This window comes from Typopeltis vanoorti, chromosome 4 (genome assembly GCF_054136105.1).
Source record: "Typopeltis vanoorti isolate ZY-2024b chromosome 4, IOZ_Tvanoo_1.0, whole genome shotgun sequence".
NCBI lineage: Eukaryota > Metazoa > Arthropoda > Arachnida > Uropygi > Thelyphonidae > Typopeltis > Typopeltis vanoorti.
The window spans coordinates 9,537,134-9,563,918 of NC_143552.1; the positions used below are offsets into that span (position 1 = coordinate 9,537,134).

Consider the following 26,785-nt stretch of genomic DNA (forward strand, 5'->3'; position numbering starts at 1 on the left):
TGATTTAGCTCCACATAATGAGATCTCAAGGTTGAAACATGTCTGGTATGAGAAGTGGTGCTATGGATACTAAGGTATTTTAATGTGAAGTCAACAGCATCATACAAGTAGCCTAATCATAACAATGCAAACTTCCATTTGCTCATTCTTGGATAAAGAATTAAAACAAGAATATAATTTCTTGTCTAGTATAATTTATATCTTGGTATTTTTAAAGGAATTTACTACAGAGGTAACATCATTATTGAAATATTTCTTTAGAAAAGCCTTTCAAAAAAAAAAAAAAATGTCCCATGGAGGAAAGGAACAAGATTGAAGCCTTACAACAAGATAAGATGAGGGTGTGGGTCAGCAATTTACTTACATATTACAAGGGACAGAAGTGTTGGAGAATTCATATGCTGTATAGTGCAATGTGTGGAAGCCTTTAACAGACTACTGCATGATGCAATTCTATTTTTTTTTTTTTTGTGACTCCAATGCAATCCTGAAACCCTGCCTCATCATTAACCATGAAACTTCTTTGACTCAATTCTAGTCTCTGATAAACAAGACAGTAGTCTCACACCTGGTGATGAAATTCATTTACATTCAAAAACATCAGCATCTATAATTGTACTGGTTAGTGAGCAGCATCATTATCTACTCTGCCAGCCAGGACAGTAAGTGGAGATGTGCAATTGTTTGCCAAAGTTGGGGATAGCTAATAAGAACAAAAAACCTGGTGTTTATAGCCCTACTAGGGAATTTGATTAGACTCCATGGATAGATAAGTAAGCTTGAAAAAAAAAAAAAAAAGTTCACACTTGCAAAATATAACATTTTGAAAATTTGATATTAATGAAGTAAAGATATTTTTAATGGTGTGAAAAGAGAGGAACAGAATTGGAGGTCATCAATGGAAGTTTTATAAAAAAAAATATGTACCAGAGAGTTAAGATACGGTTCAATGAGCATTGTGTTGATAGTAAGAATTTTTTCTGATTAGTTTTTACTCCACATGTCTGGGCTAATGATAATATACAGTTATGTTAAAAATTATCAAATATTTCAGGCGTTGCAACAGAGGCTTCCATTCCCATTCTTAAAATGATTTAAGATAACACTTCATTAGATACTACCAGACTGGTTAGCTGAATGGATAACATAGCACTCGTTAATCAACAAACAGAAATTACATATTTTCACTTTTCTGTTATTATTATTATTATTTCGGGCAACTCCAAGGAGTCGACAGACTCCTCGAGGTAGGCCCTAACATCATGTCAAGAACAACTATTCGACATTTACACAGTATCTATCATACCTCGCCTTAAACTCATTCATGGTCATAGCACCCACAACAGACTCTGGCAGCTTATTCCACTCATTCACCACTCTCCAAGTAAAAAAACCTAGCTCTAACACTCCTGCTAACCACATTTTTGCCCAGCTTCCATGTATGGCCCCTAGTCCTCCCACCACCAGTCCTATTCTCAAAAATATCTTCCAGATTAATCTTATAGAAACCTTTCAGTAATTTGAATGTCTCATTCATATCACCCCTTTTCTGCTTATTAACCAATTTTTGCAACCCACAAATCTTCAACCTGTTCTCATAAGGTTCATTCCACATACCTGCTGTCATCTTGGTCACTCGTCTCTGGATCCTCCCCACCTCCTCAAGAAGAAACACTGGTGGCCATATCTGGGCACAGTAGTCTAGATTGGGGTCTTATCAAGGCTCAATACACAGGAACAATAACTTGTTTGTCTCTGCTTGTTAAAGTATTTTTCAGAAGCCAAGTGATTTTATGAGCTGATTTAGCCACTTTTGCGATGTGTCCCCTAAACTTCAACTTCCTATCCACCAACGCTCCAAAATCCCTGGCCTCGTCAATCTCCTGGAGTACAGTTTCACCAATGCGATATACTGCTGCTAATCTTTCCCCCCCAAAATGCATAACCTTACACTTTGCTACATTAAATTGACATCCATTTTCCTTAGCACAGTCCTCTAAACTATCCAGATCATCTTGCAAAATTTTGACATCCTGTGCACACAATTGATCTACCCAACTTTGCATCATCAGCAAACAAGTGAACACTTCCTCTCAGATCCATTCCTATATCGTTAATGAACAAATTGAAACATAGTGGTCCAAGAACAGAACCACTAGTCACAAGCCATCTTTTGGACTCAACTCCTGAATAAACCACTCTCTGGTATCTCTCCATCAACCACCCTCCTGTCCATCTCACCAACCCTATATCCATCTTATCTGCTCCAGTTTACTAATTAGAGTTCCATGTGGTATCCTGGCAAAGTCCAGTAGAATCACTGTAAACCCATTACCCTTATCCAGTTCAGCCGTCACTGTGTTATAAAATGTGAGCAAGTTACTGAGGCATGATCTACCCTTCACAAAACCATGTTGTCCCCCATACAGTATCCCATTTTCATCTATCCAATCCTGTATTCTTTTCTTGACTAATTTCTCTAAGACCTTGACAATGATTCCTGATATGCTAATCGGTTGGTAATTTACAACAGCAGTCTTGGAACCACTCCTATGCGGTGGAACTATTTTCCTCTCTTTCCACCTTCCTCGGGACTAACCCAGACCCGAGACTCAAATTGAACAAAATGGTCAAGGGTACTGACAATTCTTTAGCCGCTTCACATACGACACAAGCTGGTATACCATCCAATCCCACAGATGTATTGACATTGAGGTTTTGCAATAGACTGCTCACCTCCACTTCATTCACCACAGTTCCTGTATAATCCATTGGTTCATTCATTTCTGCAATGTCACCACCTGGATGATATATTCTTGCAAAGTGCTCGCTCAGTAATTCAACTATATCAACTGATTCGGTTATCTCCCTACCATTGGCATTTTTTAAACTCATTCTGCCATATACATTTTTTACTTGCAACATATTGAAAAACTGTTTGGGATTCTCTTTTGGCTGCATGGCCAATGTTCTTTTGCAATCCTTTTTTGCTTTTCTTACCACACTCGTTACCCTGCTGGCCTGCGCTTTATACTGTTCATGTGCCTGCCGGTCACCTTTCTCCTTAAATTCCCCCCATAGTTGTTTCTTTTTTTGCAGTTCAAGCTTAATGGTGTTATTTATCCATTTAACCCCTATTTGATTTATTATTCAGACTCTAGGTATACAGTCAGCCATTGCCTCATTCACACACTTCTTAACCGCCTTCCATGCACTCTGAACTTATTCCACCATTTAGGAATAATTGCTGAAGTTCCCACATCATAATCCTGAAATTAGTATATTTTCCAGAAATATTTTATCTGTTATTAAATCAATAATGAAGATGTCAAATAGAAACTTTTTTTTTTTGACTAGTTTTGTGAAATACCTTGCTCCATTTATCAGGAAATAACATGAATGAACGAAAAAACTAGAAAACAAGTAATAACAGTTAACATCTCTAGTGAAAAATATTTGAATATGTTTAAACAATGGAAAGTGTGCATTTGCTATTTATGGTTTCTATTTGACCTCTTTTTTCTGGTTTAATACCAAATAAAATATTGCTAGAATGTCATATCTCCACAGAAGCCTATGCAGTGCTAGTACATTTTCAACCCATGCTTTTGTCCGATTGCATAATATAATATATTAAATAAATAATATAGTTAAAGTTTAGTGCTGGTATTGCTTTAGCATCTTAAATTACAGTACTTGCAGTTCTTAAATTACTAAAGTAACTGCTTTTTATTATTATTATTTTTTTTTTTTAAGTGAATGTTTTCAAGCCACTAGTAAGTAGGATAGTGGGTGCATATGAGGCAGTGAAATTTGTCTACAACCAATCAAGTTTGCTAGAATTTGTCTTTCTACAAACTTGAAGAGCTTGAGTGTTTTATGATTTTTTTTTTTTTTAATGTCAAGAAGCAACAAAGCTGCACACTTCCATGCTGAATCATTATCTCCAAATATATGTCTAGGCTGCTAGATTGCTCATCAAGGTATATATATTATTTTAATGCAGATTATAGTAAAATAGATGCTTTTGTTAAGTCACAGTTGAAATTACTAGAAAATATTTTACCAAATTCATTTAAAAGACACTGGTGTGCCAAAAATCCTCCCATTCTCTAAGTAGGAAACAGCCTCATTGTGAAGAACCGGCTATTAGAATATATCATCAGACTTTAATTATGTCTTTAGTTTCAATTTGTCCGCACGGTTAGCCTAGTGGCTTTGCGCTTCGCAACCATATGCCTGGGGAAGGAGTGGCCTAGGTTCGATTCCCGTCGGAGACGTGAGGAGCTGAAAGATCTTCCTCAGCCATAGCCAAGTTAGCCGGTCTTGGCCGTGGACAGTAGGGTTTTTTCCGCCAGTTTATCTGGTGTTTTTCATCCCGCAAGCATACAAACGGGCCCCGTGAACACACACGGATCTACAGCCAAGAATACCTTGAGGCATAGGAGTGACCATTCTATCCTCGTATTTTAGTTACGAAATCCAAGCATGCTTGGAAGGTTGTGGGCCTTAAAGGCCTGTTAACGCCATTGGGATAGATAGTTTCAATTTGCATTAATAACTCAGATTGGAAGTGTGAAATAAAATGCAAATGGAAGAATAGCAGCAGCAGAATGTGTTGTTATAACATCCTTTAACACTTTGAGTCCTAGACCTACTGGGACTTGAAGAACCCTGTGTCCTGACCATTTTTAGCTCTATTTAAAAAATTGCTGTCCAGTATTTCTATGGAATACTGGACAGCATCCAAATAATTATTTTTTGACTTTTAGTTAGCATCTTTGACAATTAATTGGAACAAAAATTTTACTTATACATGTGGTGTGGGCTCCAGAAACAGGTTGCAAGAAAGCAAGGTTTTTGAAAAAAATAAAACGTTAATTTTTTTTATTAGTTTCTACTTATATTTACTCCTTTAATGTTTAAAATTCAACAAATTCAGTCAAAATATTGCTTAGATGTTACATAAATAATGAAAATTATAAATAAAATTTGTTTGTGCTATTATGAAATGATACTATGTAAAATGATATTATGAAAATAGCATTTTACATAGGGGTATGCATCACTATAATTATCCACTATTGGCCACAAAAGTCGAGTGGTAAATTATTGAATTAGGCCATTCGGTTTTTGAAATGCCACAACCCCACGTGCAATCGAACACTACTCGCTGGACAGCCCTCTCTCGTTCGAAGTTCTGCGTCACTGTCGCTTGCTCGCGGCTCACATTTGTGAGAGATCTGCTTCCTCTTGTTCTGGATCACTGTCTGCCCAAACATCGAATTCAGATCCTTCGTTATCGAGTATTTCTTCGAGCATTTCTTCTAATTCGCGTTCACTCAAGAACCGTTTTGCACCCCTGCTTTGAGCACCATTGGGTCCTGGTCTGTCCATGGTGACAGAGAAATTCAAACTGATCTCTCAGGTCACAAGAAGAGAGTCGTGAATCCCCTATATTGTTTAGATTGGAGTAGCCAGAGTTACGACAGTGCGATGTAATATAAACATGAACATGTGCAATCGTACGTTATGCAGCTGATGGGATATGGGACATTATGATACATTAATATAAATTCCCTTTTTTATTGATAAAAGTCAACCATCCTCATGGATAATGAAGCTGAAGGTTCAAATTTAACTACAGTACAGTCTGATAATGAATTTCAAGCATGTATTATTATTTTCGGAATTTTCAATTTAGCGATGTAAATATACATCGATGAGATCCTGGGTTTATTTACCACGATTGATGTATATTTACATCTATAGGACTCAAAGTGTTAAAGAAAGGATAGCAAACTGAATATAAGTGAGTGATAAGCTGTGCATTGCTCTACTTATATTCCTACTTTGATATACAGTAGTGAAATATGAGCAGTCAGTGTTGTAGTCAAATTCATAATGTGGAAATGCATTACTTATGGAAGGTTGCCAAAAAGATATTTTGAGATAAATAAGAAATCAGGCCATCAGACAGAATCTTAGTGTAAAGTACTTGCAAGAAACACTTGACGAAGTTCAACTTTGGTGGTTTGAGCACCTTAGCAGGATAGACATAAAATACCATATGAAGTTTGGGAAGCAAGACTGCAATGGAATCACACTTAAGTAATGACCTGAATAAAATGGCAAGATAATATGTGAAGGAAAATATCCAACCAAGAGGAACGAAGTGGAAATATTCTGAGAGAGCGATACGAAATGTATTACAGTTTGGTACACTATCTGCAAAACCTCAACTGTACTTTTGGATAGAAGAGGAATGACTAAGTTAGTTTCTGTTTTTGTCAACAGATAGAAATTGCCACCTAGCTTTTCCACTCTCCAGCTAAGAAAGTGAATTCAAATTACACTTTTGACATGGATGTTTGTGACTAACATTGGGTGTTAGGTAATTTCATTGCTCAATACAAAGCAGACTACTGTTACCAATTATATATGGTTTAATCCTTTATCCAACAAAGTTTGTGTCTGAAGTATTTTCAGGACTGGGGCAACTCGTGGTAAAGGTGGTATAAGTTCTCATCACTTGCCTTAGTATCACCCATAGTGCAAAGCACATCTCATCTCCTTGTGGACATGTATAATGCTATGCATTAAGGGAAGGGGTCACTACCTAGACCGGTTTCGACCTTTATTGAGTTCTCATCAGTGGGAGCCAGAGGTGGTGATACTAAGGTGGAAGAACTGGTATAGGTAAATATGACTTCTCCATTATGATTTTAAAAAATGTGTGTTCCACAATGAGTCTCTGACTCCATGGAGGTCAGATGTTAATAATAATAATAATAATAAATGTTGGAGACTGGTTGAAATATGACGGGTGAACTTGATGCACATAGATTAATAGGAGGAAATCTGAAGTAGTGTTAAGAATAAGAAAGAAGATTATTCAGATATGGCATATTATCAAGACTAATCATAACATTTAATATGGAAACTAGCATTATGATGATAATCCCATAATACATTAACCTACTTCGATATATTGCGACTTTTGGTCTGAGTAATTTTTGTACTTTATTGTATAAAATAATAAATAAAAACACAAAAAGTTTAATGTTTGTTTATCCTGTTACTGAGTTAATTTTTCACTTCAGTAAACCTCTGCTTTTTTGACCTAAGTGGTTTGTGATAATCATAGTTAAACAGCTGCATAAATTAAATCCTAACTTCCGATAAGTTCAGTGTAACAAACTGAGATTATAGAGATATAGTTTGAACTACATAATACCACATTGAAATGGCTACCAAATTAAAATGTGACACTTAAATTATCAAATGATAAATACATTCTATTATGCAAAAGTGCAAATGTTACTGGATTTACTGTTTAGAGCATCTTGGAATAAAAATCTGCATATAGTTTCTTCCAAACTAAGGAGTCTTTTTTTTTTCTTTTTTTAATAAATTTTCCTGTAGCAGGAGAAGGCATTCCTGACTGTGGCTAAGTTCTTCAAGTTCTGTTCAAAATTTGGATCACCAGTTACCAAGTTGTCCAGATCAGAGTCTCTCTCTCTCTTTTTTTTTTTTTTTCTTCAGAAGTCTCTAATGTAAATGTAGGATGGGAGGTTCTTCAACTTCAAATTCCTTCTTGCCATTCCAATGAGTTCTTCAGCATTTGACTCCTTTTTTTCATGCAAGTTCAGCATTTCATTTACATCTTCATTAGAGACTTCAGTTTCAAATGATTTTCTGTTTCAACCAAAGTTGTGATCATTGTTGATATGCATTTGCTATTGCATTACATTTGTGACATTGCATAGTAGAAATTTATACCAGTCATAAAAGCAGGGGTCTACTGTATTCCTGATTTTGTGTTACTTTATTATATAAAACTCATTTGAGAACCTTATTTATTTTTAAAATTTTATTTTATAGATATTGTTATTGAAGTTCACAAAAGAACCTTTCCAAAAGAAATGTCAAGTAAAGCTAATTTTCAATGTACATAAATATCTATGTTGACTTCTCTTTCAACTGGACATTTCGCTAAAGTGATATATGCATGTTTTTGTAACTTAATATAAATCCTTAAACTTTGTGCATGCGTGTGTGTGTGTGTGAGAGAGATGCTGTACATAGTTTTTTGTTGTGCTATAGGTTTTTTGAAATCTGTAATACATAAATACTTGTATGGGGAAGTGATTAAGAAGAAAGGAAGAGCCTATACATGTTTTTCTTTGGAAATAGTATACCTAATTTATAAATGACTTCAGACTGAAAAACAATAGTAGTAATTGTTATAACAGAATTCTTCAAGTTTTATAAGTCTCTTTGTGTGTGTGTGTGAGAGAGAAAGAGAGAAACTTGTTTTTCAAAAAAAATATAGATATATATTTATATATATAAAGATGTATTGGAAACAAGGTTGTTAAATGTAATCAGTTTTTTAGATTTTCTATACTATTACCTATGATCAAGAGAAAAATAAAATGTTTGTGGATGTCTGAAATAAAGCATGTAAAATTGAAAATCTCTGGATGATCATTAAATGAGAAAAATAAAGACTGAGAAACTGAACATAAAACACAATTCTCTTAGAAAAAATAAAAATTTTGTTGGATTATGAAAATGTCAGATCAAATGTTTGATTTTATGCAATTAATGTTTGTAGACATAGTATTTGGTAAATATTCCTTTAATTTTATAAGTTAAAAAAAAATTATGAGTTATGTACACTGAGTATTTAAATATGGCATTTTATTAAAAAAGTTATATATTTTATTTACGTATTGTGTTCTATTTACTTGAGTTTTTCATTATAAGTCAATCTCTGAAAAAAAGTTAATTTTTTATAAACTTTTCTGTGCAATTATAAAAAGTGTTATGTTGCACTAAAAATAATAAACAAGAAATTCATGCTGTCATGTCAAGCATTAGAATAGGTATCCTTGGGAGATTTTATATATATATACAGGGTGTTCGAGATAAATTTGACAGTTTCGTAAGGAAAAAGAAAATCTTCTTTGTATCTATTAAATTTAATGAATTGACAAAAAAACATTACAGGCAGAGTTAATTACAATACTATCAACAAGATTTACTCAAAATAACCACCATTAGCATCGATCACAGCTTCAATTCTGCTTCGGAACCTCGAACAAGCTGATGCTACAGTCTCCCTGGGAAGGGCCGCAAAAACTGTTTTAATTTTATCCATTAACTGGGCTTTTGTATTACTGGAAGTGCGATTGGTGTCTTTTTCAACTGCGCCCCATACAAAATAATCCATGGGGTTAAGGTCTGGGGAGTTTGGAGGCCAAACATTTGGACTGGTGAAGTCGTAGAAATTTTCAGACAACCATTTTTGACTTTTCCCAGAGGTGTGGCAAGGGGCCGAATCCTGCTGCCATACATATGGCCTACCATTGGCTACCCTTGTTATCCAGGGCTTGACTACAGTTAGCAACTCCACGAACAAAGCCCGAATTCCAATGCCAGGGTTCTTCAACACCTGTTCCTGCAGATTTGCGAGGAATTCTGCTGTACGAACGCAATCAGATCGTCTGCTAGGGATCTTTCTTCTTGCTACATCCTCGTAGTCACCATTGCAAGTCTCTAGTTCATGCATGATTGTTTTTACTGTATTCAGGGAGCATTGGGCAGCAGTCGTAATATCCTTATTTTGATGGCGGGCACGAATCATCATGATACAAGTTATTCTCTTCCATGATTCAGGTGGGTTCCAGCTATCCATCCTTTCTGACATCTTGTATATGAATGAAGAAGGGTCCAAACTTTTAAATGAAGAGAAGTGTGTGTTAATACATGTAACTTACGGAAAAATATAATTAATTATAAATATGTCAAATTTATCCCGAACACCCTGTATATATATTCCTACTTTAGTGAATATTCTTGCTGTCCTGATTGTGCTAAGTTGTTAATGTACTCAATCCCCAACAATTAGGTCACAGGCTGATTATTTTTAAGTGGGAGATAAATTTCATTACTTTGTGTGAGACCATTACCATGCTTACTGAAAGCCTGAAGTAGCTTGAAATGAGAAAGTTCCATGTTTGGTCTCAAGAGCAAGGTTCGCAAACTATGTGCAAAAAAAAAAAAAAAAAAAAAAAAAAAGTAATTTAAAAATTTCTTTAGCCAACCCATGGCACTGATGTACGATAGGTTTACAACCTTTCATGGGTAGAAAACTCAAAAAAAAATCTAGAAATTGACATTCTCCTTTGATCAAAAAATTGGCAGACTTTGATTCGTGTCATAATATGAAATCTCTAAGAACTTCTTGCATTAAAAGTGAGTTAGTCAGAGCTGAATTTTTTCTCTTAGAAACTCTTTCTTCTTGCAAAAAACAAATTGACCATAGAATACGTTCAAGCTAACAGAGAGATACAAATAACATAGGATGCTATATCCCATAACGGTATGCAGCATCCTCTGGTGATGTGTTTTGGAATTAAGTGTAGGTTTTGAAACACTGTTTATGATGCATTCTGCCAGTACCACCATTTGCTGTCTTGTATTCAGTTTTTTTTTTTTATTTTTTTTTTTATTTTTTTTATATATATATATATATATATATATATATATGTTAAAGATACCAAGCAATTTTAAACCTGGTTTTACTCCATTTCCCAAGTAAGCAAACAGACATAAAGTCAAGATTGCGCCTGCAATTGATGCAAGTCTAACTGATCCCACAGGTAGTGCAGGACCAGGGCAACTCGTGGCAAAGGTGGAACAAGCTCCGATCACTAATCTTAATATTTACCCTTAATGCCAAAACACATCTCCAAGAAGGGGATGTATGATGTTTTGTATTAAAGGCAAGGGGCCACTACCCAGACCGGTTCGACCTTTATTGAGGTCTCGTCAGTGGGAGCTAGGCTAGCAATAGAAATACCAAGATTTAGTAATACAGAGCTTGTAAGTATTTCGCCAAAACAAGTTACCATAAGGTGTTTTAACCTTATTAAATAAAGATCTCTGGAGGAGATATAAATGTAGAAAGTAATTTTACCTTGGGTATAAATATGTTAAAGATACCAAGCAATTTTAAACCTGGTTTTACTCCATTTCCCAAGTAAGCAAACAGACATAAAGTCAAGATTGCGCCTGCAATTGATGCAAGTCTAACTGATCCCACAGGTAGTGCAGGACCAGGGCAACTCGTGGTAAATATTAAGATTAGTGATCGGAGCTTGTTCCACCTTTGCCACGAGTTGCCCTGGTCTTGCACTACCTGTGGGATCAGTTAGACTTGCATCAATTGCAGGCGCAATCTTGACTTTATGTCTGTTTGCTTACTTGGGAAATGGAGTAAAACCAGGTTTAAAATTGCTTGGTATCTTTAACATATTTATACCCAAGGTAAAAATACTTTCTACATTTATATCTCCTCCAGAGATCTTTATTTAATAAGGTTAAAACACCTTATGGTAACTTGTTTTGGCGAAATACTTACAAGCTCTGTATTACTAAATCTTGGTATTTCTATTGCTAGCCTAGCTCCCACTGACGAGACCTCAATAAAGGTCGAAACCGGTCTGGGTAGTGGCCCCTTGCCTTTAATACAAAACATCATACATCCCCTTCTTGGAGATGTGTTTTGGCATTAAGGGTAAATATTAAGATTAGTGATCGGAGCTTGTTCCACCTTTGCCACGAGTTGCCCTGGTCCTACACTACCTGTGGGATCAGTTAGACTTGCATCAATTGCAGGCGCAATCTTGACTTTATGTCTGTTTGCTTACTTGGGAAATGGAGTAAAACCAGGTTTAAAATTGCTTGGTATCTTTAACATATTTATACCCAAGGTAAAATACTTTCTACATATATATATATATATATATATATTTTTTTTTTTTTTTTTTTTTTTTTTTTTTCAAATACAAATACCTATGGATTATCCTTCCCTCAACAATAAAATTAAAAAAAAAAAAAAGTGTCTGTGTCACACACAAACAGTGTGGAAAAAAATGACATAGAATACTACTTAACAGATATCCCCTGTTGTGCACATTATTGTTATTATCCTAAGACCCCATGAAGTCAAAGACTCATCCAGGAGGTCCGTTTGACATACATGCTGTTCATCATACCATAAACACATTAAGATTCTCTGAAGAAACCACACTTTCATGCAAAGCATTCCGGTCATTCACAACTCTGCATGCAAAAAACCTGCTTCTCACTCCCTCCTTATACAAGTTCCAGGAATGATCTCTTGTTCTCCCCTGATCTCCCACCATTTTATGAAAAACATCTTCAATGTTAATCCTATAACAACCCCTTACCAACTTTTACGTCTCTGTCATACCACCCTCATCCTCCTATTACTAGACTCTGTAAATTGCATCTTCTCAATCTTTCCTCATATTCACCATTCCAGAGATCAGAAACTACCTTAGTCAGTCACCACTGGACCAACATCTCTTCATCCTTTTGAAAACACCATATCTGTGCACAGTAGTTCATATGTGACCTAATCAAAGCCTTATACAATGGAACAAGAATCTCCTTACTTCTACAAGTGAGTTTCCTCTGCCTCATTCCCAGAATTCCTTTTGTTGTCCTCAAATTTTGCCAATATGTCTTCTAAATTTTAGATCCTTATTCACTATCACCTCTTATTTCCTCCATCTCCAACAATACATCCCCACCAAGTGTAAATTCTACATCCCATCTTTGTTTCCCAAATTTTAAAACATTACATTTTGCAACATTGAACTGGCATTCCCAGTACTGTACCCCATGCAATCAATCTATGTAAGGCCAGAATATCTGATCTACTCCTCATAGTTTGTCCCAACTTTGCATCATCTGCAAACAACTGAATATCCTTATCCAAATCTTCCCTAATATCATTGACATAACAGCAGTGACCATAAAACAGAGACCCCTGAGGCACATCACTAGTGGCTTTCCTCTTTCTGGATATTGCTGCTCCCCCCATACACAACTTGTTGATACCTATCAGATAGTCAATCTCCAATCCAGTGCACTAGTCTAATATCCAATCCCATCTACTCTAGTTTGACACTATCCACTTATCATACAGTCATCTTACAGAAGCCTTTGCAAAATCTAAGTATACTACTGTATATCCATCTCCTTTGTCCAATGAAGCGTCACCTTATTGTAATAAGTAGAAGCCTCTCCAACACTTTAACCACAATAACTGATGCACAGATAGGCCAAAATCTTGCCTTCCTTATACTCCTTTGGAACTTGACCCAGTGCAAGACTCATTAAACAAATATGTCAAGGCAGATGCCAACTCCCTGCATGTTCCTTTAAAATACGTGGTAATATGTTATCAAGTCCCACAGTCTTATTAACATCAAGTTTGCTCAATTTCCCATATACCTCTTGCTCACTTGCAGTCAGTCACTCCCCCTCATCATCACCATCAGCTGCTCTCAAACTCTCCATGATGTCATATTCACAAGAATGAAAGACCTTTATGAACTGCTCATTACATATCCCAACTATATCTTTTGCAGCAGTTGTCTTTATACCATTTTCTCCAATCAATGTTATCCTTCCATAATCATCATTTTTTTTGTTTTTGTTGGCTACATATTGAAAGAACTCCCTAGGATTCTTTTTGACTTCATTAGCTAACTGCTGCTTATAGTTCACTTTTTGTACCCTTACCAACCAAGTCACCCTCCTTGCCTGTTCTTTGTAATCCTCATAGAATTGATTATTACCACTCCTCTTAAGTTGTCTCCATAATGCCTTTTCTCTCTGTATTGAATGCTTATTTCCTTTATTCTTTCATTTCACACCTACCTTATTTAACCTTCTGACCCTTCGAATACATTTAGACATTGTTTCTACTAGATAGTTCTTGAATATCACCCAAGCAGCATTCATCTCCTTTCCAGCCAACTCTTAATTCCATGCTACACCTGCAAACTATCTCCTGAGCTTCTGATAATCACCAACTTTGTAGCTCCACATATACTCTTTCCTCACGCTGTTGGCAACCACCCAGGTAATCATTTCTTGGTCACTCTCACCAACTGGAGAATGATTTGACACCTCATTTATAATAACATGCTCTGATGAGATGATCAAATTCAAGATTCTTAATCCTTGCATGCCCTCTGTTACATACTTCCTGAAGTAGTTGCCCCTCAAAAACTCGAGAAACTAATTTTCTTTATTTCCAGTTACTATCTCGTCATCCCAGTCTATATTGCTATAATTAAAATTGCCCATAATGTCAACCTTTGCTTATTTGCTTGGCTGATTTGATTATACATTTCCTGGTCACAACCATCCACATTACCAGGTCTATAACAACATCTGACTAAATATTTCATTCACCTCTATCTCACACCTTACTGCCTCAAAATCACTGCCACTATTTCCCTCTTGCATGTTTACCTTGTATGGACATAACTCTTTCTCTATCATCAATAGCACTCCCCCTCCCTTTCTATCTTCATGAAACACATCATACCCTTCCATCTCTTCCTGTCAGGATGTCATCCTCATCCAATAATGTCTCACTGATTCCAACAATTTTTGGATGAACAGACTCAATTAATGCAACCTCATTTGCCTCATTTCTTACACTTCTAGCATTTGCATACAAACATAACAGCTCATTCCTAGATCTATAACAAGTTTCACTGATACCACTTATTAGATGTGACTTCTCCATACTTAACTTGAGCTATTTCTTTTTCTCCTTATTCATCTTAGAACCTTCTTCAAATCCAACTGCATTCCCCTTGTTCCCAGGTCATCCCCTTCCCTTTTTTTCTCTACACACATTCACATCCTCTTAGGGCATCAACCTTTCTCACACTGTTTCCACATCCACCTTGAGCTTCCCCTGTTTCCTTATTTGTCTTGCACACTTGTTCTCTCATTCTAATGTTCTCTATACTAATGTTATCCACTTCTTCATTCCTAACCACTTTTCAATCTCTCATTTCTTACTCTCCTGCTCTTTCACATCACTTCTTACTTGATCCAATACATTCTCCGCACTCATTTCTCTGCCTTCCAGCAGCAGTCTCTCCAAATGACCCACACCAGAACCGTTCAAATGCAATCCATCATTCTTAAACAGTTCAATTTGTTCTTCAAAGTCATTCCACACATTAACAAACTATGCTCCTTTCTCCTCACACATTTCAGCTAACTTATCTTTCACAATCTTCACCCTCGCCCTCATTTCATCGCTGTCATATCTGGATAACACACTGACTATTCTATCACACTTTTATCTTTCTCAACATCTCCTGATATCCAACCATTTTACTATTAAATGTCCAAAGACTAATTAGTTACACATTTTTTATTTCCAGCAGACCATGACAGAGATCAAATCTCAAACCTTTCTAGCTCAAAATTCTCTTCTGCCATTCTATCATATTTATCTTCTCTCATATTCATTTACTATTCTCTACTGCTCTCCAACTTCTGAAAGTCACTCTGACCTCTTTGACATTCTGCAGTTCAGCTAATCCTAAGAGCAAAGTCAACTTCCTTGGTGACTTGAATCTATACAATTCCACAGATTTCATAGTACAATTACCCTATGCAAGTTTCCTCTCCTATGGAATTCCCTTCCCTCAGTTGGCCTTGTATCATTTACCATTATAATGCACAAAGTGGGATGATATCTGTAATTTTTATCAGAGTGCTGTTTCTACTCTCCTGATCTAAAAATTTGCTCTGATTAACAAATAATTCTTGCTGGAACAGAGGTCTAAAATCCCTGCCTTTGTCCAAGTCCACGCCTCACTTTTATATGTCATGACTGGAAGCATACAACTGTCGAATATATTTCTTTTAAGGCAGACTGAGATGTTTCCTTGAAGTGCTTCACAGTGTTTTCTAAAGCCTTTTTTCTCCAACCAGGGCAGTCTAAGAAGAAAAAAAAAAATCTCGCAAATCACTTGCCACATAAACTTTCAGGTTCCTTGCCTAGATCAGTATGTGTCCATCTATGCTTCTATCTCTTTCACATCTAAATGGTACCACCTATCTTCTTTATCGGCCATTTTCTGTCCACTGCTGGATGAAGGCCTCCCCCAAAGTCCTCCATTTAGTCCTGTCTTGAGTTTTTTCTATACCACCAATGTATAGAAAATCTGCCCTGGTTGGAAAATAAGGCTTGGATACTAGGCAGGGAATTTAGACCTCTCTTTATTCTCAGATGCCCACTGTCTCTTTCGTCTTCCTGTAGCTCTCTTTCCATCTCTGGGATACTATTCTGATATCAACTTTGTCCATTTTGAGTGTTACTTCTCACAATATGACCTGCCCATTGCCGGTTGGATCTTTTAATAGCTGTTATAATATCTCATCCTTAGTCTTGATTTCTGTCTCAAGTATTGTGCTTTCTATCTAGAATAGTAATACTGAGTGATGATCTTTCCATTTTCCTTCAACTTGTTGGTCCATTTTTTTTTTTTTTTGGTCAAAGTCCACGTCTCACTTATATATTTCATGACTTTAAGCATACAACTGTCGAATATGTTTTTTTTAAGACAGACTGAGATGCTTCCTTTGAGTGCTTCACTGTGTTTTCCAAAGACTATCCAACCAAGTTAAATTCTACATATAATTTCTTCTTCACAGTTTCCTTCTACTATGATCTTTTGTACTATATCAGTTTCCTGATGTTCCATTTTTACTGGCTTTTTTTGGTGATGTATTTATCATATATTATTTTTGTTTTGTCTTTGTTTATATTTGATCTTTTTTTTTTACTTTCTGCATTCAATTCACTGATCATTTGTTGAAGTTCTTCTGCAGAGTTTCCTAAAAGAACAATGACTTTTCTGCCTGAAACTCCTGCATAGATTGATCCACACAAATCATCTTTGCTATATCCCCTCCAATATTTCACCAGAAGAATTTTGAAGTTTTAATATCAAAAAAAGTTTTCTGGTCAACTCCCCTCCACACACTCCCTCCCTCCCTCCCTCCCTCCCTACTATTATGCTACAAACTTCAGCAGCTCTGGAAGCAGTGCCAACCCTAAACTATATCTATACTATCTCTGTAGCATTCCAGACACAGCAAAGGACCAAGCACTCTAAAAAAAAAGGAGGGGGGGGTTCTCCTCAAACTATCAACCCAGTAGGGTCTCTAAAATAATGGAAAAGGTTATTTACATGTAGATAATTCCTCTAGTAACCCATCAGTTAATCACTGATTATTATTAGGGATTCTGCAGCTCTAACCAATACATGCCATGTGTTAGAGAATCTTATTCAGTAACTCTTGAAATAAACAAGTATTTGATTTGGTCTGGTGTGAAGATCTGCTCAGCAAACTACCATAATATAGTAGTCCTTCCATCCTTTATGATTAAGTGGCGATTTTCCTTTCTGGCCATTCATTCAGTGTCATGCAGAGAATGTTTCCCTCAATCTATTGTACACTTCCTCTTGCTGACCTTGCATACTGTCCATACATTTGCAGTGATGTTATCCTCTGTTCACTTTTTTCTTTTCACGTAACAAATCTTGTGAGGTTTAGCATCATTATTTCTCAATAATACTAATATCATAAATTATATTAGGCAAGAAATTAATTATTGTTTTAATATTTTATGCAAACGTAGGCAAACCAATTTTGCTCAGGAAATATCTTCATGATTACATATATACAGTAGCTATTGACTTTGCATCTAACTGTCTCAGTGTCCCATAAAGCATAGATCTAAATCTGACTTCATAATAACCAATAGCAGAAAATGTGCCTCCTGTCCAAATAAAAGATCATCATCATCATCATCAAATTCCTGCCATGTACCCTCAAAGGGTGTACAGGATATGACAGTACTACATGAAAAAATTACATCATTACTAACTTCCTATCTACAATTTTCCTCCAAATCAGCCTGTTACTTGTCAAGACTCCAACATTATCAGATCTTATATTTCTATCGTCTAAGGCACTTTGTACCGTATCAATCCACCTATATCTTGGTCTTCCTCTGGGTCGTTTTCCTGCCAACCTGGCAGAGAACACTTGTTTTGCTAATCTTTCCTCTCCCATTCTATTTAAGTGACCATACCATCTGAGATTAGCTCTGCTAACGCATTCCTGGATGCTGACAATGTCAAGTTCTTTCCTAATATCCTCATTTTTAATATGATATTGCCATTGATGCCATCTGTTCACGCCTCTAATCTTTCTCAGGACTCTCATATCTGCGGTCTCTAGTCTTTGGTCAAGTGTTTTACTTCTGACCCAGCTCTCAGATCCATAAGTTAAAATTGGTTTGAACACAATCTTGTATACAGCTAATTTAGTGTTCCGACTAATTTCTTTCTTATTCCATATGAATTTATTCAATTGACTTCCCACGATACCAGCTTTGCTGATTCTGTTGTCTATTTCTATATTTAGTTTACCATCTTCAGTAAAAATTGTGCCTAAGTAGCTGAAATGTTTTACTTGTTCCACAGGTTCTCCATTCACAACACAGTTGACATTTTCAATGATTCTGCCTATTTTCATTGTGTTTGTCTTTTTATTGCTGACCTTCATACCATATCTATTACAACAGCTATTCAATTTAGTCAGAGAATCTTGCAGACTTGTAGCGGATTTATTTAGAAGTATAACATCATCCGCATAAAGCAAAGAGCTGACATTAACATCTCCAATTTTGATATCAGGTTTAATACCACATTCCTTCATAATGTGATCCATATAGATAATGAATAACAGAGGGGATAATGTACATCCTTGTCTCACAACAGATTTAACATTAAACCATCTTCCTGTACTTCCTTCAATTCTAACTGCTGACTCACAACTCAAATAAAGACTAAGTATTGCTTGATATAATGCCCCATTGACACCATATAACTGCAGCGTATTGAATAGCTTCTCTCTTGGCACCTTGTCATATGCCTTTTCCAAATCGACAAAACTTAAATACAGATCTTTGTTATATTCCCATGCTTTCTCGACTATTTGTCGTAAAGTGAAGATCTGATCCTGACAGCCTCTATTTGGCCTGAATCCAGCTTGTTCTTCACCAAGCTTTTCTTCCACAATTCTTCTCAACCGTTTCTCAAGTATACTTGCATAGATCTTGCCAGGAACACTCAGTAGGGAAATACCTCTGTAATTCTCACATTCAGTTTTATTTCCCTTTTTATATATGGGTACTATGAGAGCTCTACTCCAATCATCGGGAATTCGTCCCTCTGTCCAGGCTTTCTGAACTATGCAGTGCAGCCACTGTAAGACTCTTATACCACCATACTTCAGCATTTCTGGTCGAATATCATCTACTCCTGCTGCCTTTCCACATTTCAAGCCTTTGATGGCTTTTTCTACTTCAAGTATGGATATGTATTCCTGACTGCATGCCTGGTCAGTGTTTTTTATCACTGTGCTGTCATCACTGCTTGTTTCATTTAGCAGTTTTTCAAAGTAATTACTCCATACTTCAAGGATATCTTTTTCTCCTGTTTTCATTTCACCTTTATCATCTCTAATTCCTTTTACAGCACTCTTTCCTCCATTCCTAAGCTTCTTCAACAACCTCCAAAATATTTTGCCACCTTCTTGATATTTATTTTCTATATTCTTGCCAAAGTCCTCCCATGACTTTTGTTTAGCTAGTTTTACACACTGTTTAGCTTTCTTACATTTGTCTCTGTATTCTGTAAGAGTTTGCCAGGAACTTTTGATATGCTTTCTTCTTTTCCTTCACTGCCTCTTTAACTTCCTGTGTCCACCAGGGAGTTCTGATTTTTTTATCTTTACACACAACCTCACCACATGCCTCTCTGGCAGAATCAATCAATGTTTCCTTCAGAGTTTGCCACTGAATCTCCAAGGTTTGATTCCTGTTCTCAAACTCTTTCGTTTTCTTTTCAATAATATTTCTGTATTTTAGTCTACAGTTTACATCTGAGAGCTTCTCAACTTTTATTTGCTTTAAAACTTTCTTACATGTTATTCTTTTCAATATGAAATTCAATTTTATCCTGCTCAAGACTAAATAGTGATCACTTCCAATTTCAAATCCTCTGTACAGAGGATTTGAAATTGGATCACTTCCAATTTCAAATCCTCTGTACACTCTGGTGTCCTGCACCAGGGAGAAAACATCACTATCAACAATAACATAGTCAATGAGACTTTTCTTATTCCTAGCCTCTTCTCTCCATGTGAATTTGTGCACATTTTTATGTTGGAACATGGTGTTAGTAATAACCAGTCCATGTCCTGAGCAAAAATCCAACAGATATTTGCCATTATTATTAGCTTTGCTCTTTTCTCCAAATTTTCCCAAAATATTTTTATATGTCTCACAATCATTTCCTACTCTACTATTTAGATCCCCAACAAGGACCAACTTTTCATTTTTCATTGTGTCAGTTGCTTTTTCTAAAGCCTCAAAAAATTCCTCCAATTCTACCTTAGTAGAACCTTCTGTGGGACCATAGGCACAAATAAGTCTCATTGTCCAGTTCCCCATTCTCATATTTGCCCACATTACTCTACTTGAGACTGACTGCCATTCAAGAAGATTAGCCTCGTATTTTGTGTTGAATACTATGGCTACTCCTTCTTTTCCTTGATTGTTATTGCCTGAATATAACATTTTGTATTTATTGCTCAGAAAGATCTCACCAGTTTTGGTCTTTTTTGTTTCAGTCACCCCTATTATGTCGATCTGGTACTTATCTAATTCCTCAGCTAGCTCCATTTCTTTGCCATTCAGGCTTCTTACGTTGATAGTACCGATCTTTAACTCTGGTGATGTTGAGTTGGGGTTTGTTTTCAGATTTGTTCCAGTAGCTGACTTTTCGCTGTTCGCCCTGGTTCCTTGGCGAAAACAACGGGGGCCTTGTTTAACCGGGCGACGCCTCAGCCGGCATGAAATTTTGTCATGTTGTACCATCATTTTTTATTTTGGTTTAACCAATAAGAATACAATTTGGTCGGCTAAATCCCAAATTGCCAGCCCATCCTCGTTCGTTCAGTATCAAAGTAGATACCCAACAGGGTGCACCACGAGAAGGTGAGGATTGGACATTAGGTCAGAAGCCCTGGTCGGTTCTCCGCATTCCTTTAAAGACTATGTGGAGGTCTCCTCTCAGTTATACAGCTTTGACCCTTAAGCACCCCCCAAATAAAAGATGGCTTTCTAATTTATTGCAAAGGTCACTGAATGCAACTTCTGCTCACCTTCGCTTCCACCTCTCTCTCATCCAGATAGCACCACTTTTACAGCATCCATAGACAAAGCTGAACTCCTGGCATCACTCTTTTCCTCCAACTTGTACATAGATGATCAAGGCATATCTTCTCTCACTAGTAACTGAGTACAATATGCCTCCTCTGGTGATTTTTTTGGCAAAAAGAAAAAGGAAAATACTAACTTGGAGACTTAAAAGATCTTCTGGTCCTAATGGCATCTCTCCAACTGTACTCAAACATTGTGCTCCACAGAACTAACAGATCTCCTCTATCGTCTCCTCAATCTTCTGTATTCAGCTGGCACTTATCCCAACATGTGGAAGCAAGCATATATCCAACCTATCCAAGAAAGTTATGATCATTCAACTTCTCCGCAACTTAGAGGACAATCAATTACCACCAGTATAGATTCTGCCAAACCAAATCCATGACCAATCTCTTAGCCAACGTCACTTGCCACTGGATATATACCATGGAAAGGCTCAGAGAAACAAACACTGTTGCCGTAGACACCTGTAATTGGATAGCCAGCGTTCTCTCTGATCATTCACTGGACAAGCTTTTATCAATGCAGCAGTGTCTCAGGAATCTGTTCTGTCACCTACTATTTTTCTCCTATACATAAATGACTTACTTGCAATCACCACGACTTTCTATCTATAGTTTTACTCATGACAGTATGTTCCAATCATCCTACTCTTTCTACAAACCAGGTAGTGCTCAGACATCCTAAGTATTAAGATTATCTTAACCAGTGCTTCACACTGATCTCTAGTCTTCTTCAATAGGGTAAGGACAATCTGGTCACCTCCAGTACCACCAAAATGTAGCCTTGCCTTTTCTCTTACAAAAGGGATCTTAACTCATCTTCCCTTACCCTCAGTAATATATAATTCACCATACAGAATGATCTCTCTCCTTGGACTGACATTCTCCTCTAACCTCTTCTAGCATAAGCACATCACATCACATCAACCTCAGGCTCTAAAAAAAGTAGGAATTATTTTCTCTCATGATACTATTTTACACACACCGAGCTGTTGACCCTATATACTCCATCCAACCACCCTTAGAATAATGCTCACACCTTTGGCTGTGGTGCACCTAAAACCTCTCTAAAAAAACTTATGTTGTTCAGAGGAGAGCAATTCTGTTCACAGATGGCCTTTCCATTCACACACACACACACACACACACTTCAACTTCTCTCTCTCTCTCTCACAGATGCATTGGTTTAGCTTTGTATCTCTTATATAGGTACTTTAACGTCACTGCTTCAGTGAACTGGCAAACATTATTCTCTACTTTCTGTTTAGACTGTTAAAACAAGAGCAGCTGCTGTCCAACATCCTTTTCAGTACACTAGCAAACACATCAAACTTGCTTCTTCTCTTCCTCATTTATACCACATATCTCTATCTTCTGAAACTGCTTTTCTCATAATGTGAATTCTCAATTCTTACCTGCATCCCACATTGAATACTCATGTGCTGGATAAAAAAAAAAAAAATAAAATAAAATCCTTTTGCTCAGGGGCTCATTTTAGTGAGTACGGGCATGGCAAACCTGAGGTACCTGATGCTGGACCATGCCTTATGTCATGTAATATACATCTGTTATATTATCTGTAGACTGGTCCCTCCTCTTCCTTCCTTGCCTCTTTCTTTCTTCTCTTCTTGCTCTTTCCCCTGTGTGCTGTTAGAGTATTCTAGGGCTAGAGGTGAATCTTTCCTATTTTGCTGTATTATTTCATCTTATGCAAACAGGTTAGTGCTAACAGGGCATTACCAAACACTGTAACATGGTCAGGTCATCAAACAATTGTCATACTGTATCATCCGTCGTGCGGGTTACCAAGGGACGCGTTCAGGGTTTTAGGCTGAGGGACCCGTTCAAAAAATATGTTACAGTCTCCCTTAGACACCACTCCTCAGCACTCTGCTAGAAGACACACCATCAATGGGCCTGCTACCAGTTTGGGGGGGGGGGGGGCAGTGCAAAGAAATGGTTCTGCAAAAGGATAGAAATGACAACGGCACCAGACTATGGCTTTAGGCAACTGAAACAAGAGGAGAGGCTCTGGAACTGTCGGCCTGGATGAGGGGTGGAAGCTCTACTACTCTGATGTGAGCCCGACAATGTCTGCTCAGTCATGTGTGGGGATACTCACAAGCCCCCAGCTGTCAGACTGTGCTGCTGAGTGGATCCCATTGGGGGGGGGGGGTATGTGTGTTAAGGCTCCAGATGAAAAACCATGACTTGGTTATGGTGCAAGCCTAGGTACCTAATCTGGAGTCAGAATACTCTGCCTTCCTAGAGGACGTGGATGCTGCTTTTGACAGGGTGGCAGACATGGAATCAGTCCTGCTAATGGGAGACTTCAATGCACATGTTGGAACAGATGACTTATCGGACTTCTGCTGTACTAACAGCTTGTCTATAATGAATACCTTCTTCCAGCACTGAGAAGTCCATACGTATACCTGGTACAGGGATACACTTGGACAAATGTCTTTGATTGACTTATTTATTGTATCAGCAGACCTATTTTCCTCAGTGCTGGACGTTCATGTGAAGAGAGGGGTGGAACTGTCAACTGACTACCACCTTGTTGTCTGCACTCTACGGCTTCAGAAACCAGATGCTACCATCAATGCTGGTAGGCCTAAGCAGCTATATGGTGTGAAATGGGAGGCATTGGAAAATGAGGCTGTGAGGAAGAATTTTACAGATGACATTTCCTCCAGGTTCAAAGAGATTCCCAAGCATACTGCAAATGTTGAGGAGGAGTGGGAGCTGTGAGGAACTGCTGTCACTGCCTCTGCACTCTCATGCTGTGGCAGAAAGCGGATCGGCGTGTTGGCGGGCAGTAAGAAAAGAACACCTTGGTGGAACCAAGAGGTCCAAAAAGCTGTCCGGGTAAAAAAGGAGGCCTACCTTAGGGTCAGGTCACCTGAGATGTGTTTCCAGTACACTGAGGCAGTAAAGACAGCAAAGCAGAAAGCTTGGGAATCCTTTGGAGAAAGATTAGACTCATCCTATGCAAATGCAAACAAAGTATTTTGGCAGACCATCCACTGCCTTTGAGGGAGGAAATCATGCACAGCAAGGGCAATTAAGGCCTCTGATGGTGAACTTTTAACAACCAAGAAGGATATCCTCCACAGATGGAGGGAATACTTTGAGAGCCTTCTTAACCCAGGTGGCCCAGCAGTTGTGGACATCCAAGAGGTGTAGATCGGGGCGATGACTAGTCTCACAGCAGAAAAGGTCCATTTAGCAATAAAATCGGGCAAGGCTGCTAGTGATGATGAAATTTGGCCTAAAATGCTAAAAGCCTTAAATCGAGACGGCATTCTTTGGCTGACTCGAGTGTGTCAGGCTGCTTTGATATCTGGTCTACCATTGCACCAAAGCAATGGTAGACAGTCATAATAATACCAGTCTTCAATAAGGGAGACCAGAGAGATTGCAGCAACTATCGGTGCATCTCTTTGCTGAGCCTGCCTGGGAAAGTATATGCTAGGTGCTTGGAAAGAAGGTGCAGGAGCATAGTTGAGTCAAAGTTACAGGAAGAACAATGTGGCTTTCGTCCTGGTAGAAGCACAACTGACCAAATCTTCATTTTAAGGCAAGTCTTCGAGAAATCTTGGGAATATGCCAGGAATGTCTACATGTGTTTTGTGGACTTGGAGAAGACATATGATCAGGTTTCTTGGGATAAGCTTTGGCAAGTAGTACAGGAGTATGGAGTGGATGGCCAACTATTAACTGCCATCAAGTTCCTGTATGAATGCCCGGAGTTTTGTGTCACGGTAACAGCACAAAGTCTGAACCTTTCACAGTCTTCGTTGGCCTCTGCCAAGGGTGTGTTCTGTCACCCCTCCTTTTCATAATATTTATGGACTGGATTGATAGACACAACCAAGGCAGTGAGTGTGTCAGCATTGGAAGATGTAGCATTGGACATCTGCTTTTTTCAGATGACCTAGTTCTGCTTAGCTCTTCCACAGATGACCTCCAGCAGGCCCTGGATAAGTTTGTAGCTGTTTGTGCAGAAGATGGAATGAAGATTAGTGTGGCCAAAACTGAAACATTTGTGGTCTCAAGACAACCATCCCAGTGCACTATACATGTGAGTGGAGTCCCACTGAGGCAGGTGGAGAAGTTTAAATACCTTGGGTCCATATTCACGAGTGATGGAAAGTGGGACATAGAGCTAGATACTCGGATTGGCTCAGAAAGCACAATATTGCGGGAGCTTGGCCGTTCAGCAGTATTGAACCGGGAGTTGAGCCAGAAGGCAAAGCTGGCTGCCTTTAATACAGTCTATGTCCCCATCCTCACTTATGGTCATGAGAGTTGGGTAATGACTGAAAGAATGAATCCAAGCGGCTGAAATGAGGTTCATCTGAGGGGTTGCAGGGCTGACAAGACTCGACAGAGTCAGAAGCTCTGCAATTCAGGAAATCCTCAATACTCAACCATTGCTTCTCCGTGTTGAGAGATCACAGTTATGTTGGTACAGGCACCTGGTCAGAATGCCACAAGAAAGGCTCCCCAGCAGGCCCTCTTTGCCAAGCCTGAGGGTGGGAGGCCTCGTGGAAGGCCAAGGACTCGCTGGATAGATTATATCCAAAACCTTGGGTTAGGGATCCCATTTTTTGAAAACAAAAAACCAGGATACAATAAATTTTGTAGAATTAAAGGTTAAGAGAAATAAATTTTATTCATTAACATTATGTATTTTAAAATAAAAAAATTAAATATTTATTTGAATTTGATTTATTAATGTAGATAACATAAATGTTTATACATACGTCAAAGAAATAGAATTCTAATAACAACACTTAAACACAGATGACAATACTTAAACACGTAACACTTAAATTGCACTTTCTGTTGGGCATTTTGTAACAAATGTTATAACTTTATTAATTTAAAAAATACAAGATTCACAATTAATACGAGAATGCAAGAATACAAAATGAACAGTTCAAAACTAGATTATATCACATACCCTGTAGCGATATAAAAGCAATTTACCGCCTGACGTGTGAAGCTTAGTTCGGATAGCATACGATATCCGACGGTCCGAAATGTTTCTCATTGGTTGAAAGAAAATGAACTATCGTGGCACGTTAATATTCAAAAACATGTCGACCAATGAGAAACATTTCGGACAGTCGAATATTGCACGCTTTGCGAACTAAGCTTGAGACAAAAGATTGCTAAAAATTTACTGCTGACCAGACGAACGAAATAGATGCTGTGGTTGCGATTAGTTAAACATACAGTTGGGCGACTGCCTCCCTCATTCTGACATTCTTTACTCCGGCTGAATAAAATGTATGGAACTAAATCATTTTCCCAAAATTCTAACATTCTGGTAATTCACCGAACTACAAAATAAATATGTCTCTGCTTTTTGTTTTCTAAACATACATTTTTAAAAGCACCCAAAAATGTTATGACTTGTACTTATTCTTATGAGAAATGTTAATATTTTTATATTCTAAAAAATTCAGGACATTTAGTTAGCGTCCCGAACTAAACATATCGGGGTGCTGGGACAGAAGTAATAAAATCAGGACGTATTGTATCCTTGGGT

The 26,785-nt window shown here is 37.5% G+C and overlaps 1 protein-coding gene across 2 annotated transcripts in view; it reads left to right on the forward strand.

Annotated features, from left to right (window-relative positions):
- The window catches only part of LOC150107094 (ankyrin repeat domain-containing protein 27-like), a 515,355-nt gene extending 506,625 nt beyond the window's left edge, over window positions 1-8,730 (forward strand). For both annotated transcript variants that reach the window (XM_090390995.1, XM_090390996.1), the window contains one exon: window positions 7,885-8,730. The gene's annotated coding sequence lies outside the window, so the exon portion shown is untranslated. The remainder of the gene's footprint in view (window positions 1-7,884) is intronic.
- The last annotated feature ends 18,055 nt before the right edge of the window (window positions 8,731-26,785 follow it).